We start from the raw sequence: 18,702 nt of genomic DNA, 5'->3' as shown, positions 1-18,702 counted from the left end.
TAAGGGATGCATATTCTGTGTTTATCTAGCTGTCTGGCTTTAGAAATGACAAAGTCTTTCACACAGATCCATGCATGTTAGGTTTTGTTTCAAGATTTGAATGGGCCTGCTTTTTGCAGGGCCTTGTTTTTTAAAAATCCTGCAGGCTTCTGTCCCGAGGTTTCAGAAGCCATTTTCTTTTGGGTACCCTTTTTAATAACTTGTCCATTCAGGGCCCCTTTTATTGATAACTTTTGGGGAATGTGGGAATTTTGAGAACCCTACAGATAGTGGCTACCACAACCATCATTTTTCTCTGTCACTCCCCGGTTGGTAAAGGTCTCTGTGGTTCAATTAGACTTTGGCTCACGAGAGTTTCAAGTAAATTTCAGACTACCTCACCTCCAGTTCTTCCAGTGTGGTAGTGTAGTGGTTAAGGTACTGGTAGTTGACAAACCTAGAGGTTGTGAGTTCATATACCAGCATGGCAAGTTGCAAAACAGAATTTGATAAATCTGATCATTTATCTGCCAGCACTATGAAAAATAGAAATGTAGGGAACAGAAGTAGGCGTTCAGCCCTTGAGCCTGTTCTTTCATTCAATTAGATCATGGCTGATCTGTACCTCAACTCCATTTACCTGCCTTATTTCCATTTGCCTTGATACCCTTGCCTAACAAAAATCTATCAGCCTCAGTTTTGAAAATTTCAATTGACACCCAGCAGCCACAACTTTTTTTTTGGGGGGGGGGGGGAGTTTCCAGATTTCCACTACCCTTTGTGTGAAAAAGTGCTTCCTGATTTCACCCCTAACTGATCCAGTTCTAATTTTTGAAGCGTTTAAAAGTACAAAGGATTTGGACAAACTGGCTCCAAGAAAGCTTTTCTGCCATGTACAGAATTAAAGCACAAGGGGCCATGACATAATAAAACTCACTACACACTTGGCTTGAGTATAAAGCAAGGCTTTAATCAACTTGTTTCAGAACATGGAGGTCTAGTTGTCCTTCACTAGTTCATGTTTACCAAATATCCCTGGGCAAGCTGGCCCCATGCCCGAGTATTTATACTCCTTGGACGGCGCCACCAGCTGGCCGTCCAGTGTTATTTCATGAGTCGTTTCTTCATGATGATGAGATTTATAACAGGCCATAATTACAAATTAAGGGTGACAAAATAAAATAGGAAATATGAGGAGCATTGTTTTACTGAAAGGGTGGTAAGTACGTGGAACAGATTACTGGCATGGGTGGTGGAACAAGAAACCTTAATGGGTTTCAAGAAGGAACTAGACAGGTTCTTGTCAATAAATGGGATTCAGGATTATTAAAGAAAGAAAGAAGAACTTCCATTTATATAGAACTTTTCATGACATCCCAAAGCACTTTACAACCATTGAAGTGCTTTTGAAGGGTAGTCACTGTTGTAATGTAGTAAACATGGCAGATCATTTTGTGCACAGCAAGGTCCCACAAACAGCAATGTGATAATAACCAGATAATCTGCTTTCACGGTCTTGGCTGAGGGATAAATATTGGCCAGGACACTGCGGAGAGCTTCTGTACTCTCCTTCGAAATAGTGCCATGGGATCCTTTCTGCCCACCTGAGAGGGCAGTTTAATGTCTCATCTGAAAGACGGCACCTCCGGCAGTGCAGCGCTCCCCCAGTACTGCACTGAAGTGTGAGCCTAGATTTTGTGCTCAAGTCTCTGGAGTGGGAATCAAAGGAATTCTATGGCGAGATAGGCTAGATGGACCGAAGGCCTTCTCCTATCTGAAACCCATACAATTTCTTCCTCATTTGCATTTACACACACCGCTACAATTCAATGTGAGAAAATAGAGGGAAGAGGGAGCAAAATAAAAGCGACAGTTACAGTAGACCAGCAAACTGTGTGGCATTAATGACACAAAGGTTACATATAGAAAGAAAGAACGTGCGTTTATATATGCATTTCACGTACTCAGGACGACCTAAAATGCTTCACAGTTAATGAATTACTTTAAAGCACAGTCTAGGGAAAGGCAGCAGTCTATTAGGCACTGCAAGATCCCACAAACAGCAAATGAGGCGAGTGCTCTGTAAGTATTCCCACAGAAGTGCCAATCCCACTCCAGCAAATTCTGGGCCAAAATTGGGTATGGTGATGTGTGTTTTCTAGGGTAAAAATACAGTGTCAGAGTGAATAAAGGTAGGCTGGATGCCCCATGACTATCCCCTCACAAGTGGGCCCAGAATCATGCACCTGGCTTGTAATCCAAGAAGCAGGGAAGCCCAGGTCATAGAATCATAGAATGGTTACAGCACGGAAGGAGGCCATTCGGCCCATCAAGCCCGTGCCAGCTCTCTGCAAGAGCACCTCAGCTAGTCCTGCTCCCCTGCCCTTTCCCCGTAGCCCTGCAATTTCTTTTCCTTCAGATACTTATCCAACTCGCTTTTGAAAGCTGTGATTGAATCTGCCTCCACCACCCTTTCAGGCAGTGCAGTCCAGATCCTAATCACTCGCTGAGTAAAAAAGTTTTTTCTTACGTCGCCTTTGGTTCTTCTGCCAATCACCTTAAATCTGTGTCCTCTGGTTCTCGACCCATCTGCCAATGGGAACAGTTTCTCTCAATCTATTCTGTCCGGGCCCCTCCTGATTTTGCTGTTTGTGATCAGTGCAGTGTTTTGAAGTTATTGTTTAACAGACAAGATAATAGCCCGGATTTTGCGGTGGTAATGACAACGAAACTGCCAGCGTTCGCCGTCCTTACTCCTCTGAAAGTGACAGCACCCTCTGGAGTCAGCACATGCGCAGATAAACATGGAGATCCGGAGGTTGCTGTCAGTCATTCCCTGCTCCTCCACAGGTTGCGGTGTGGAACTCCCGCAGCCGGCAAACAATTCAAATCACAGTTCCTGGCGAAAATTTCCCTTATTACGCTGGAATATCACTGCTAAACATCCACCCCACCCTGAAAAAGGTAAGCCTTGTTGAAAGAGGTGTAACTGGATTTTTAACGGCATATTGACTGCTGAACAACCATTTTGGCCCTGAAAAACTAATTTTATATTTGTGGAATGTCATATTTTTCCATTACTATGATAAGAATTACATGACTTTTAATATAATATGGCCTAGAAATTCAGTTGGTAGCGCCAGCCGCTAGCGTCTTAAGAGGGTGATAAGTGGGGCGCGAAGCGGCTAGCGCCCGGGCACGGCGCGATCTGCGCCTCTCGCGAACTTGAGTGAAGACTTAGCGGCGGCGCAATACCGCAACGCCCGCTCAGCTGCGCGCGCAGATCCTGACGTCATTTCATGATGCAACGCCTTTGGTGCGCCCCGAACCGGAACTTCAGTGGCGCCCCCCCTTCTTTCCGCCTGGCGCTCGCAGCGACTGGTTGAGTGGGACAGTTCCCAGTCGCTGTGGGGCTGGGGGGGGGGCGCTATTTAAAGGGGACTCTTCCTGCATTCTTTGTGGTAGCCATTTTGGACCACTCCTTCTGTGTGAGAGAGAGAGATTTGGAGAGAGACAAAGGGAGAGAGCTTTCTGCTTTGACTCAGCGCTCGCACAGGTACTTCTGGCTTCAGGCCAGAGCTTTGCAGTTGGATTGATTTTTCAGTGCCATAGCCTTGAGTGGCCACATATAATGGGGGCTGCAATGGGTGGAAACGTTGGGTTTCTGCATTGCATTGAAAGGGCTCAGAGACGCCGAGAGAGAGTGCCAATCATGGCCAGATGGAGAAGGGCCAACAGGCGTCAGCACAGGAGGCCTTACCCTCCCAGGGTATACCGCCAGCACTTCTCCTACCTCAACATGTCTGAGGAGCAGTGCATTCAGAGGCTTCGATTCAGATCTGCCACCTGCTTCAGAGAGATCTGCAGCCTCAGCTGAGGAGCAGGACGACTCTGTCGGTGGCAGTAAAGGTGACAGTGGCTCTCAACTTCTATGCCACCGGCTCCATCCAATCCGCTACTGGGGACATTGCCAATGTCTCCCAGTTCGCGGTGCATTGCTGCATCCGCCAGGTCACGAATGCCCTCTTCAGAAGGAGACGTCAGTACATTTCCTTCCCCATGACCCTGGGCAAGCAGCAAGAGCATGCAATGGGATTCGCAAGAATAGTGGGCTTCCCCATGGTCCAGGGCGCCATTGAATGCACGCATGTGGCTTTGCGGGCACCTCTAGAGAATGCCGAGGATTACCGCAACCGGAAGGGGTACCATTCGCTGAACTTGCAGTTGGTGTGTGACCACAGGCAGCTCATACTAGCTGTCAATGCCCACTTTCCAGGCAGCAGCCACGACGCCTTCATCCTGCGCCAGACTTCTGTGGCAGACATTTTCAAAGCCCTGGCTCACCCAGGAGGCTGGCTTCTCGGGGACAAGGGCTATCCTTTGTGCACCTGGCTGATGACCCCACTCCATGCGCCCACAACCCCTGCTGAAGAACGATACAATGAGAGCCATCAAGCGACCAGGAACATCATTGAGCACACAATCAGCATGTTAAAGCAACGGTTCCACTGTCTGGACCATTCCGGGGGAGCCCTACAGTACTCGCCTGAGCGAGTCTCCCATTTCGTTGTAGTGTGCTGCATGCTGCACAACCTGGCTATCCTCAGGACTCAGCCACTGCCAGCAGACGTTGGAGGACCACCAGAGGAGGAGGAGGAGGAGGAGGAGGAGGAGGAGGAGGAGCACCAAGACAGGAGGGAGGTACAAAGTGCAAGGGCCGTCCGTCAGCGGCTTATTGCAAGTCGGTTCTCGGCCCCCTCTCAGGGAATGGCTTGTGCCATTGAAAGAACATGAATGGAGCCGCTCCGCAAACCCTGAGGCGGTCAAGGCAACAAATAGTTCAAAGTGCAAACATGCACAATCTGAATAAAGACAATTTTTTATTTAACAAACTCTGTGCCCTTCCCGCATGACAAACAAATACAGAGAAACCCCTCAAAAAACAGTCAGACACATAACTGGCTCTCACAACCTGGAGACAATGAACAAAACAGTTACAAAAAAATGACCATGATCCTCGGCCTTCATAAAAAACCAACACAACATCCTCGGCCTTCAGAGAAAAAACCACAACATCCTCGGCCTTCAGAAAAAACAAACACAGCATCCTCGGCCTTCAGAAAAAACAACACAACATTTTGCCACACCTCCTACTTTTTGGCCTGCGAGAGTGATCTGCCTCACTTGCGAGATTGGCCCCTTCCCGCCCTGCAGCTGCTCCGCAATGGGACCCCAGTGGCTGCAGCAAGGCTGGGGGAAGGCTGCTGAGGGTCAGGTAGTGAGTCGGCAGATGCCCTTGGGGGATGGCCTGGACCAGCTCTGAGCCTGGAGGGCCCGGCTGCTGACTGCTCCAACTCTGCTTGGGCGGCAGCAGTCTGTCCTACGGGTGGTGGCAGCTGCAGTGGAGGAGTGACAGTGTTGGCAGCAGGAATGCTGCCATCCTGACAGAGCACAGGCACTCCCTGGTCGGACGAGACACTGGCACTCGCACGGGCCAGCACTGAAGCATGCGCAGCAATCTGCTGAAGCACAGACTGCTGGGCTGCTGCAGTGCGGCGAGGGCCCCGGCGATTCCTGGCCGATCCAGCGAGGGTGGCAGCAGTTAGTGCTCGTGTGGCCCTGATCTGTGTCTGCATCAGACCAGCCAGTGACTGCATGGCCGACTAAGCACTTGGCTGGAAGCCGCCTGTGAGGCAGTGACGTCCTGCAGACTCCTGGCCGGTGATGCCCCGAATTCCTGTACACTCCTTGCCAGTGACTCTATGGAGTCAGGCATCCTTGCCACTGCAGCCATGAGCTGAATGTGCCTGCGCTCAGCCTGGGCGCCCATTTCACCAAGGAGCCGCACCTCCTCTGCGCTCACTGTAACAGGACTGGAGGCTGCACTCACCCTCCGGGGAGAAGGCCACCGAGCTTCCCTACCCCCCCCCCGCATTGCTGCAGCCCGCTGGGCCCCGGAGCTTCACCCTCATCAGACCCTTCCCCCCTGCTCCCCTCCAGGGAAGATGTGTCCCCATCATGGCCATGGCCTGCCTCGGCTGAGGGTGGCACTGATGGTCTGACTTCCTCTTCCTCCTCCTCGCCTTCCGATTCACTCACAGTGCCAGCTTGAGGGCCCGCCTCCTCACCTGGCGAATCAGCATCTGAAAGCAGGGAGGCACAAGAGTTGCTTTAGTGTGAGGACAGGGCGGCAGCGAGGAAGGCATGAGTGCTGGTATGCACTGCATTGGTTCGAGAGTGGCAAAGGATGCTGGTGTGAGGCACAAGTGGAAAGAGAGAGGTCAAAAAGGTGATGACCTTACCATTGCTGTCCAGAACGGGGTCGGCATCTCCAGTGGTGATGGGGCCAATCAGCCAGCCTGCCATAATCCATTCCACTCGCTGCTCCAGGTCACTGAGGTCTTTAAGTTCAGGACAGCCTCCCCCAGTCCATTGCTGCTGCCTCCTATTGTGGGCCAGCTTGCCCTGCAAGAGAAAGGACCGGCTCTGAATACAGTGTGAAACCCTGATCTTGCCTGCACTGCCTCCCATGGTCGAATAGCCCTGACAGTGTCAAGCCCTGATCTTGCCTGCACTGCCTCCCATGGTGGAATAGCCCTGACAGTGTCAAGCCCTGATCTTGCCTGCACTGCCTCCCATGGTGAAATAGCCCTGACAGTGTCAAGCCCTGATCTTGCCTGCACTGCCTCCCATGGTGGAATAGTCCTGACAGTGTCAAGCCCTGATTTTGCCTGCACTGCCTCCCATGGTGGAATAGCCCTGACAGTGTGTCAAGTGGTGAATGTGCATGTGATTTTCATGAGAGTCCCATAGGTGTTGGATGAGGGCTGGACATTGGGGCTTTCAGGACCCTTTGGCCATAAAGTGAGGTGCACATGCAGGGATGAAGAGGATACTGGAAAGGGTACTCACCCTGACAACCCGAGTGAGGTCGTTGAACTTCTTCCTGCATTGCGTTGGTGTCCTAGAGATCATGCTGCTGGAGGTCACTCTGTGTGCCACCTCCCTCCAAGCTTTTCTATATTCACTGGGCAGCGGCCTCCTGCCACTGTCAGGAAAGAGGATAGGTCACCTGCGCTCCGCTGCGCCAACCAGAACCTGCAGGGCACCCTCACTGAAGCGCTGCGCTCGCTCCCTGGCCTTCTCCATGGTCGTGGGCGTAACGATATCGAAGCAGGTCTGTCCAGGCCTAGAATCAGGGCTCCAGTGTGCAGGGCGTGGCTGCAAACCAAATCGACCCTCCCCCTTTAAGAGCTGACCGGCGCCAGCGTGTCTGCCTGCAATCGACAACTCGCCACACCTGCACTGCGCCCGCCCTCGGTGGTAGCGCCTCAGCTCGCCAGCTTAGCACCTTATGATAGTCGCGCACCATCTGCTTTAGCGCAGCAGCAACCTCTTGGGGGCGATGCAACTCAATTTCGGCGAAGGTGGCGCTAAGTTGCGCCGGGCGCTAAATTTAGCGAACGCTCGGCTGTAGCGCCCCAAATGTGGTGATACTGAATTTCTAGGCCTATATATTTTTTAAGTTTGTTGATGATAATTCAGCTTCTACCTTAATCTTATGTGTATGTCCAAATCTTTATTTCGCTCTCTGTAAAATTTATAAGAAGTGAATTATAATCTGTGCATTTTACTTCCTGGTTTGCTGTCTGTGAGAATTCTTCAATATGATTGGCTGCTTAGCCTGCTTGATGTCATCACTGTTGCTGGACACTGGAAAGTCACTTGAGCGCCGTCGCTTCGCCGCTATCCTCAAATCCCGGGCCATAAGGATTCAATTCAATTCAATTCAATTCAATTTTATTTGTCATATATGCAGCAGACGTGTGTACTGCACAATGAAATATTGATTTTTACGAGTCCTCCCAACATTGGAATAAATATACCATAACAATGATAAAAATACTAATAGAAATACAGTATTAATAAATAAAACAACAGTAATAAATAATAATAAATTATTCGTTCATGATTCTAGTATTGTGGACTCCTGGCAAGAAATGGCTCTTACAGTGAGCACTGACTGGGAATCCTTGGGGCTTCAGTCCCTGACCTATTTAAACAAACGAACGGAAAATCAGGGGCTGCGGCCCACAATTTCTAAACCGGTGCTCCTTAGGTGCACCGCTCCTTGGCAGGAGCACCCCAGTCAGGTAATCAGCCCTATAGAATGGAATAGATTTGGTTCTATTAGACAAATATAAGGCAAAATAACAATAGAATGGAGAGAGAAGAGAAAAGGGGCAAAAGGAAGATGCAGTGAGCGGTGGTAAAGTATTTAAATTGCCATATTTTTATTTATTGATTTTTAGTGGGTTGCGTCGATTAGGATTGTGTTTTAGTCGTATCTTTTAATATTACTGTAACATCACTGTTGCTTTCAGCACTAACAGTGTGCAAACTGAAAAGTTAAAAGAAAATAGACAACCCAGCAATTTCCTGCATCCTAAGGGCAATGTTAAGAGTAAACTCTGTTGGGGGTGGGGGTGGGGGTTGGGGGGAGGTAGGGCGAGGGGGGGGGGACAAAGGTTTTATCTCACGCTAGCTGTAATGGAATTGCAAAGCACATTCAGGGTAAACATGCTTCATTGGAAGGAATGTCCTAAAATGTGCTTTCTGCATGAGTCTAACCCTTTACCAAAGGCCATGGAGTTCGTTTCCTAATGTTATACTGTTCATTTGAATAATTACACTCAGTGTACCATTGGGATAGCTTAAATTACTATGGGTGCATTAGCACTGGGACAGTAATTGCGGATAATTACCCTCCATGTGCCACCCAAATAGCCTTAATTGATACATGCAGTACAATTATGTCCAATGTTCTTTCAGATTAACGTGATTCCTAGCTGGTGGTTAATGCTGACACTGACCTAATTTCGGTTTTTGCCACTGATGAGCCTTCCAGATGTGTCTCTGTATCACATCTGGGGCGCACTGTGATTGTGCGCACAGCTCCTGCTGACATTTGTGTTTCTGAAGCACTCTCAACTGTAGGGAAGATTTTCCACCACTCTGCACCAGTAGTGCAAGGATGATGGGGGGGCGGGGGGGTGGGGGAGCAGAAGATGTGGTGCCGACTCCACACTGGAAGAAGACACACTCACTGGAAGGAGACACCGCGGGACACACTCACTGGAAGGAGACACCGCGGGACACACTCACTGGAAGGACACGCCATGGGACCCACTCACTGGAAGGAGACACCGTGGGACACACTCACTGGAAGGAGACACAGCAGGACACACTCGCTGGAGGGAGAGACCGCGGGACACACTCACTGGAAGGAGACACCGCGGGACACGCTCACTGGAAGGAGACACCGCGGGACACACTCACTGGAAGGAGACACCACGAGACACACTCACTGGAAGGAGACACACTGCGGGACACACTCACTGGAAGGAAACACCGCGGGACACTCTCACTGGAAGGAGACACCGCGGGACACACTCACTGGAAGGAGACACCGCGGGACACACTCAGTGGAAGGACAGACACCACGGGACACACTCACTGGAAGGAGACACCACGGGACACACTCAATGGAAGGAGACACCGCGGGACACCTTCTTCTTCTTAGGCAGTCCCTCAGAACCGAGGATGACTTGCTTCCACATTAAAAATGAGTTCTCAGGTGACTGCTAAGTCCAATGCGGGACCTACAGTTTCTGTCACAGGTGGGGCAGACGGTGGTTGAAGGGGTGGGTGGGTGGGGTGCTTGGGTTGACGTGCGCTCCTTGTGCTGCCTGCGCTTGGCTTCCGCTTGCTCCCGGCGAAGAGACTCGAGGTGTTCGGCGCCTTCCCGGATGCTTCTCCTCCACTTTGTGCAGTCTTGGGCCAGGGATTCCCAGGTGTCGGTGGGGATGTTACACTTTTTCAAGGAGGCTTTGAGGGTGTCCTTGAAGCATTTCCTCTGCCCACCTGGGGCTCTCTTGCCGTGCCGGAGCTCCGAGTAGTGCGCTAGTTTTGGGAGTCTCGTATTGGGCATGCGGACAATGTGACCCGTCCATCGGAGCTGATCGAGCGTGGTCAAAGCTTCAGTGCTGGGGGACCTCTGTCTTACGGATCTTTAGTGTAAGGTCCATGCTTTCGTACACTCACTGGAAGGAGACACCACGGGACACACTCACTGGAAGGAGACACACTGCGGGACACACTCACTGGAAGGAGACACCGCGGGACACACTCACTGGAAGGAGACACACTGCGGGACACACTCACTGGAAGGAGACACCGCGGGACACTCTCACTGGAAGGAGGCACCGTGGGACACACTCAGTGGAAGGACAGACACCACGGGACACACTCACTGGAAGGAGACACCACGGGACACACTCAATGGAAGGAGACACCGCGGGACACCTTCTTCTTCTTAGGCAGTCCCTCTGAACCGAGGATGACGTGCTTCCACATTAAAAATGAGTTCTCAGGTGACTGATAAGTCCAATGCGGGACCTACAGTCTCTGTCACAGGTGGGGCAGACGGTGGTTGAAGGGGCGGGTGGGTGGGGTGCTTGGGTTGACGTGCGCTCCTTGTGCTGCCTGTGCTTGGCTTCCACTTGCTCCCGGCGAAGAGACTCGAGGTGTTCGGCGCCTTCCCGTATGCTTCTCCTCCACTTTGTGCAGTCTTGGGCCAGGGATTCCCAGGTGTCGGTGGGGATGTTACACTTTTTCAAGGAGGCTTTGAGGGTGTCCTTGAAGCATTTCCTCTGCCCACCTGGGGCTCTCTTGCCGTGCCGGAGCTCTGAGTAGTGCGCTAGTTTTGGGAGTCTCATATTGGGCATGCGGACAATGTGACCCGTCCATCGGAGCTGATCGAGCGTGGTCAAAGCTTCAGTGCTGGGGGACCTTTGTCTTACGGATCTTTAGTGTAAGGTCCATGCTTTCGTACACTCACTGGAAGGAGACACCACGGGACACACTCACTGGAAGGAGACACTGCGGGACACACTTACTGGAAGGAGACAGGGCCCAGGGGCGAGGACGAAGCCCAGGAGCGAGGATGAGCCCAGCAGCAAGGTCGAGGCCCAGGAGTGGCGCAGTGTGGACCAGCAGCGAGGTCGGGAGGACCACACTGCAGCCTATGAAACCAGACAGAGAGGACCTGCGGGAAGGAGGGAGGAGGACAGTAGGAGTATGTTTGTGTGTATGTGCTAGGCTGATGTAGCAGGGCCTGGTCTCCTCTTGGATCCCCTTGCCTTTGGACCAAGACCTTGCTCTGTCAAGCCCATGTGGTAGCTGGTGTGCAACGGCCACCCCACGTTAAAAGAATTCATGCACAGGCATCTTCCATCCTTTAAAATTAAGGTCGGGACCTGGAACATCAGGACCCTCATGTAACGATCAATAACATGTCATTCTATAGTGGACACTAGGTGGAGCCGTAGAGCTGTGTAGAGCTGTATATAAGACTACACTACCCAGCTGTATATATATTAAGACTACATTACCCATGAGGCACTAGGCTACCCACAAGGCAGCAGTCAAAATGGAAGCCTCTACAAGATGCTGTACAAGTCCACATGTGCTCAATAAAAGTAGCTAGCAAAAGCTAGCTGTGTTCATAATAAGAATGTCTATTTATTAATGAACATAACATGGTACCAGGGTGGTGAAGATCTGCTGAAAATTGTGAAAAACGACATGGAGAATTTGAAGACACCAGAGCGTTTGAATCTCACAGAAAAAATCGACTACAATTGGCAGACTTTTAAACAGCAATTCGAACTCTACATTGCAGCCATCGGATTCGGTACGAAGCCAGACGCAAGGAAGATAGCGTTGCTGCTCACAGTTGCAGGCCCACAGGCGATAGAGGTATTTAATACATTTGTATTTAATCCAGCGGAGAACAGAGAAAAATTAGAAGATGTGCTAAAAAAATTTGATGCACATTGCTCTCCCAAAAAGAATGAGACCTATGAAAGATACATCTTCCGTTCTCGGACACAGCAACAAAATGAGACTTTTGATAGCTTTATAACTGATCTGAAACTGAAAGCACAGACATGTAATTTCTCTGAGCTCAAAGCATCCATGATTCGTGACCAGATTGTGTTTGGTATTCATGATAAAAAAGTCAGGGAACGTCTGTTGAGAGAAACCGAACTAAATTTGGAAAATGCAGTGAAAATATGCCAAGCCAGCGAGCTAGCTCGAAAGCACGCGAAGACTTTCAGTGAAATCAATAATGATGCGATTGTAATGAGTGAAAATGCTGCTGTCGGTGCTGTGTCCTACAAGGGGAAGAAATGTGGGCAGAACAGAAATGAAAAGCAATCGGAGGATGAAATTTTTAATTGTAAACGCTGTGGTTACAAACACCAGTTAAGACAATGCCCAGCGTTTGGAAAAATGTGCACAAAGTGTAATGGAAAGAATCACTTTGCCAAACAATGCTTTTCAAAAGTAAAAACAACGAAAGGGCAACAAGTTAATGTGATTGAGGACACTGATTTAAGTGGGACATTTTTTGTAGGAATGGTGTCATGTGACGATATCAAAAAAGATACAGAAAATGTGCAGCCCTCAGAAATGGACAATGCTGAACATAAAGTCAATGCAGTAAAAGTGGACAAATGGATGATCCCACTGCAGATAAATGGAGCATTAGTTACATTGAAACTGGACACTGGGGCAAAAGCAAACTTAATCAGTATGAGTGACATAAAAAACATGAAAGAAAAGCCCAAAATACAGAAAAAGTCAGTACTACTGAAGAGCTATAATGGACAGAAAATAGATAGCTTAGGTATATGCAGACTTAAAGTGACAGTCAAAGACAAAGTGCATCATCTCATGTTTTCTGTTGTGGCTGAAAGACTTGATTCGATACTAGGTGACAAAGCTTGTGAAGACTTAGAACTGGTCAAGAGAGTCTACCGTATAAACTGTGCCATAAGCAGACCAGATGACTCAGGTGATGAAGCAGAGAGCCCATCAAGGATGAAAAGGCCAAAGGGTATCCATGTCTTCAAAAAGCCTAGTTTCTCCAAGAAGAAAGAAAAAGACTTTAAGGTCAAAGAGAAGCCAAAGGAAGAAAAGCACAAAGAGGAAAAACACAAGGAGAAAAAGTCCAAAGATATAACCGCAGCAGATGTTGTTAAGCAGTGGAAAGAGAAAAAGAAAAAGAAGAAGCCTGCATCAGAGCAGGAAGCAGTTCCGGTGGATACTCCTTCTTCCCTCAGGCCAATCTTTGGTGTTCCATTAGCCGAGGCTGCTGAGAGGACTATGCTGTATGATGGGATCCAGCTGCCAGCAGTTTTTCGAGAGTGCATTGACTACATTGAGAGTTATGGCATGAAGAGTGAAGGAAACACTGAAACCCTCTCCAAGCAAAGATCGCAAGGAGACCTCGATCTATACAAGAGCAGATTGATGACAATGCCGCAACTGCATCTTGTCATTCACCGCCAGAACAATCTCATGAAGAAACATCAGACTTACCCGTGTTGAGAAGATCCACACGTGAAGTAAAAGAGCCTGATAGACTTAATCTTTGAGTACAATGTAAAGATTTGAAAATGTGTTGACTGTTTTGAAAATGTTTATGTTTATAGAGCACTAACAAAAGTGTTACTGATATTATCTTTATTGTTTTCTTGAAAGTTGATTGATATTGATTTTGTTAAACCTCAAAGAAAGGGGGATGTAATGATCAATAACATGTCATTCTATAGTGGACACTAGGTGGAGCCATAGAGCTGTGTAGAGCTGTATATAAGACTACACTACCCAGCTGTATATATATTAAGACTACATTACCCATGAGGCACTAGACTACCCACAAGGCAGCAGTCAAGATGGAAGCCTCTACAAGATGCTATACAAGTCCACATGTGCTCAATAAAAGTAGCTAGCAAAAGCTAGCTGTGTTCATAATAAGAATGTCTATTTATTAATGAACATAACACCTCATGGACAACCCCAACAGAGACAGACTGGAATGCCGTACTGCTATCATGGCCCAGGAACTCAGACCTTTCGACATAGACATCGCTGCCCTAAGCGAGACCCGGTGGGCAGGAGAAGGCCAGCTCAAGGAACAAGGCGGCGGTTACACCTTCTTCTGGAAAGGCAAACCTGAAGAAGAACACTGCCTCCATGGGGTCGGCTTCGCCATAAAAAATGAGCTAGTTGAACGTCTCAGAGACTCCCCTTGTGGAATAAACAAACGCCTCATGACTCTACGGCTCACCCTAGCCCGGAACCAGTGCGCTACGGTCATCAGTGCGTACGCCCCAACACTGGAAGCCACAGACGAGACCAAAGAGGAATTCTACTGCAGCCTCAACCAATCCCTGTCCCGAGTCCCAACGGGTGACAAGCTGATCCTCCTTGGCGACTTCAACACCAGAGTTGGAAAGGACACAGGCATCTGGGGAGATGTGATCGGCAGAGAGGGGGTAGGGAAAGCCAACTCCAATGGTACCCTCTTCCTGACGATATGCTTAGAACATGGCCTTGTTATAACCAACACCTTGTTCCATCAGATAAACAAGTACAAGGCTTCACGGCAACACACTTGCTCCAAGCACTGGCATCTGCTGGACTACGTCATTGTCCGAGCGAAGGATCGCAAGGACGTCCGATTCACCCGTGCTATGACAGGAGCTGACGACTGCTGGACAGACCATCACCTAATCCGCTCTGTCATCTCCATCAACGTAGCCCCAAAACATAGGCAGCAACAGAAGCAATGCCACAGGAAAATCAATGCGGGAGCACTCAAATACCCTGCTAAGAAAGCCCTATTCAGCCTGCGCCTCACAACCAACCTGACGACTCCCAGTGATTCAGAGACACAGAGTGTCCACAGTGCCTGGTCTGCACTCAAGGCCTCCATAATCAGCGCCTGTGAAGAGACGCTCGGTCACTCGACCAGGAAACACCAAGACTGGTTCGACGAGAATGACCAAGGGATCCAGGAGTTAATAAGCCGCAAGTGCAAGGCATTCCTGATCTGGAAACAGCAATAGAACTCGAGAGCAAGAAAGCAGCTCTACAGATGCCTGAAGGCTGAGGTCCAACAAAAAACTCACGACATAAACATAGCAACATAGAAACATAGAAACATAGAAGATAGGAGCAGGAGTAGGCCATTCGGCCCCTCGAGCCTGCTCCGCCATTCAATGAGATCATGGCTGATCATCCAAACTCAGTACCCGGTCCCCTGCCTTCTCCCCATATCCCTTGATCCCTTTAGCCTTAAGAAATATATCCAACTCCTTCTTGAATACATTTAATGAATTGGCCTCTACTGCCTTCTGTGGTAGAGAATTCCACAGGTTCACAACTCTCTGGGTGAAGAAATTCCTCCTCATTTCAGTCCTAAATGGCTTACCCCTTATCCTTAGGCTGTGACTCCTGGTTCTGGACTCCCCGACCATCGGGAACATCCTTCCTGCATCTAGTCTGTCCAGTCCTAGTCAGAATTTTATAAGTTTCAATGAGATCCCCTCTCATTCTTCTAAACTCCAGCGAGTACAAGCCCAATCGACCCAATCTCTCTTCATACGTCATTCCTGCCATCCCAGGTATCAGTCTGGTGAATCTTCGCTGCTCTCCCTCCATGGCAAGAACATCCTTCCTCAGATAAGGCGACCAAAACTGCACACAATACTCAAGATGTGGTCTCACCAAGGCCCTGTACAACTGCAGCAAGACATCCTTGTTCCTGTACTCAAATCCTCTCGCTACGAAGGCCAACATACCATTTGCCTTCTTAACCGCCTGCTGCACCTGCATGCTTACCTTCAGTGACTGGTGCACAAGGACACCCAGGTCTCGTTGCACTTCCCCTTCTCCCAATCTATTGCCATTCAGATAATAATCTGCCTTCCTGTTTTTGACACCAAAGTGGATAACCTCGCATTTATCCATGTTATATTGCATCTGCCATGCTTCTGCCCAATCACCCAACCTGTCCAAATCATACTGGAGTTTCTCGGCATCCTCCTCACAGCACACACACCCACCCAGCTTTGTGTCATCTGCAAACTTGGAGATATTACATCTAGTTCCCTCATCTAGATCATTAATATATATTGTGAATAGCTGGGGTCCAAGGACTGATCCCTGCGGTACCCCACTAGTCACTGCCTGCCACTCGGAAAAAGACCCGTTTATTCCAACTCTTTGCTTTCTGTCTGCCAACCAGTTCTCTATCCAAGTCAATACCTTGCCCCCAATCCCATGTGCCTTAACTTTACATGCGGGACCTTATCGAAAGCCTTTTGAAAGTCCAAATACACCACATCCAAGTGGTTCTCCCTTATCTATTTTACCAGTTACATCCTCAAAAAATTCCAGATAAAGAACAGATGGTGGGTGGAGAAAGCGCAGGAGATCCAGCAGCTAGCCGACAACCATGACGTGCGTGGATACTTTAGCGCAGTCAAGACCAAACGCCCAAGGTCCTACCCCACTGCGGGCCAAGAACAGAGAGGTACTCATCAAGGACAGAGAGGCAGTCAGTGCCCGCTGGAAGGAGCACTTCGAAGATCTCCTTAACCGAGACTCTGTCTTGGACGTGAGTGTCCTCAACTCCATCCCACAGCAAGCTACCCGCCACCACCTCAGCACAACCCCAGCCTGGCATGAGGTTGAAAAGGCCATCCGACAACCGAAGAACAACAAGGCCTCAGGAGCAGATGGAATCCCCGCCGAGGCGCTAAAACATGGTGGAGAAGCACTACTGGTGTGAATACATGAACTCGTTTCTCTTATTTGGAAGGAGAAGTGCATGCCAGGGGATCTCAGAGATGCCGTAATCATGACCATCTTCAAGAAAGGTTCGATTGCGGTAATTACAGAGGAGTCTCCCTGCTGTCTGCCACAGGGAAAGTCATCACAAGTATCCTCCTCAATCGCCTTCTCCCAGTGGCTGAGGAGCTCCTTCCAGAGTCGCAATGTGGATTCCGCCCACTAAGGGGCACAATGGACATGATTATCACCGCGCGTCAACTACAAGAGAAATGCAGAAACAGCACCAACCGCTGTACATGACCTTCTTTGACCTCACAAAGGCCTTCGACACCATCAACCGTGAGGGATTATGGAGTGTCCTCCTCAAATTCGGCTGCCCTCAAAGGTTTGTCACCATCCTCCGCCTGCTTTGCCACGGCTTGCAAGCCATGATCCTGACCAGCGAATCCACCACAGACCCAATTCATGTACGGACCGAAGTCAAGCAAGGCTGTGTCATCGCACCAATGCTCTTCTCGATCTTCCTTGCGGCAATGCTCCATCTCACCTTCAGTAAGCTCCCCGCTGGAGTGGAGCTAATCTACAGAACAAACGGGAAACTGTTCAACATCCATCGCCTCCATTCCGATCCAAGGTCGTCCCATCCTCTGTCATTGAATTACAGTATGCAGACAACGCTTGCGTCTGCGCACACTCTGAGGCCGAACTCCAAACCATCATCAACACCTTCACTGAAGCATATGAGAGCATGGGCCTTACACAAAACATCCGTAAGACAAAGGTCCTCTACCAACCTACCCCCACCACACAGTACTGCTCCACGATTATCAAAATCCATGATGAGGCCTTGGACAACATGGACCAATTTCCATACCGCGGGAGCCTACTGTCAACAAGGGCAGATGTCGATGATGAAGTCCAACACCGCCTTCAGTGTGCCAGTGCAGCCTTCGGTCACCTGAGGAAGAGAGTGTTTGAAGACCAGGACCTCAAACCCAGCACCAAGCTCATGGGCTACAGAGCAGTAGTGATACCCACCCTCCTGTATGCTTCAGAGACATGGACCATGTATAGCAGGCACCTCAAAGCACTGGAGAGGTACCACCAACGCTGCCTCCACAAGATCCTGCAAATCCATTGGCAGGATAGGCGCACCAGCGTCAGTGTTCTCGCTCAGGCCAACATCCCCAGCATCGAAGCTTTGACCATGCTCGATCAGCTCCGATGGATGGGCCACATCGTCCGCATGCCCGATACGAGACTCCCAAAACAAGCGCTCTACTCAGAGCTCCGACACGGCAAGAGGGCCTCAGGTGGGCAGAGGAAATGTTTCAAGGGCACCCTCAAAGCCTCCTTGAAAAAGTGCAACATCCCCACTGACACCTGGGAATCCCTTGCCCAAGACCGCACAAAGTGGAGGAGAAGCATTCGGGAAGGCGCCGAACACCTTGAGTCTCTTCGCCGGGAGCAAGCGGAAGCCAAGCGCAAACAGCGGAAGGAGCACACCTCAACCTAAGCACCCCACCCACCCGCCCCTTCAACCACCGTCTGCCCCACCTGTGACAGAGACTGTAGGTCCCGCATTGGACTCAGCAGTCACCTGAGAACTCACTTTTAATGTGGAAGCAAGTCATCCTCGGTTCTGAGGGACTGCCTAAGAAGAAGAATGTAAGGATTTCGGGGGTTCTTTTAAACTGGTTTAAGGTAATCTACCTGGCCAGCAGTCTTTTTGCTGCTGCACTCTAAACCAATTTCGCTACCCCTCCTTTAGTTCTGAGTGGAGGAACTTATAATTAATGATATTAAAGCGGAACACGTGGTTCGGATGAGAGAAAATTATCAAGCTTTATTAACTAAAAGAAACTACAATCACAATATCAAACTATCCCACACGAACACAGTAAAATTGTAAAACTATATATCAAGGGGGTACACACGGCAAAAACGAGGGGTACAATGGCTACAATGTTATTTAAACAATCTTAGCAATTCCCTTAAATCACCATCCCCCCT

The sequence above is a fragment of the Somniosus microcephalus genome, chromosome 6, assembly GCF_052327205.1.
Source record: "Somniosus microcephalus isolate GS21.2 chromosome 6, FLI_Smic_1.0, whole genome shotgun sequence".
Lineage (NCBI taxonomy): Eukaryota > Metazoa > Chordata > Chondrichthyes > Squaliformes > Somniosidae > Somniosus > Somniosus microcephalus.
Note: the sequence above shows the minus strand (reverse complement) of the source record.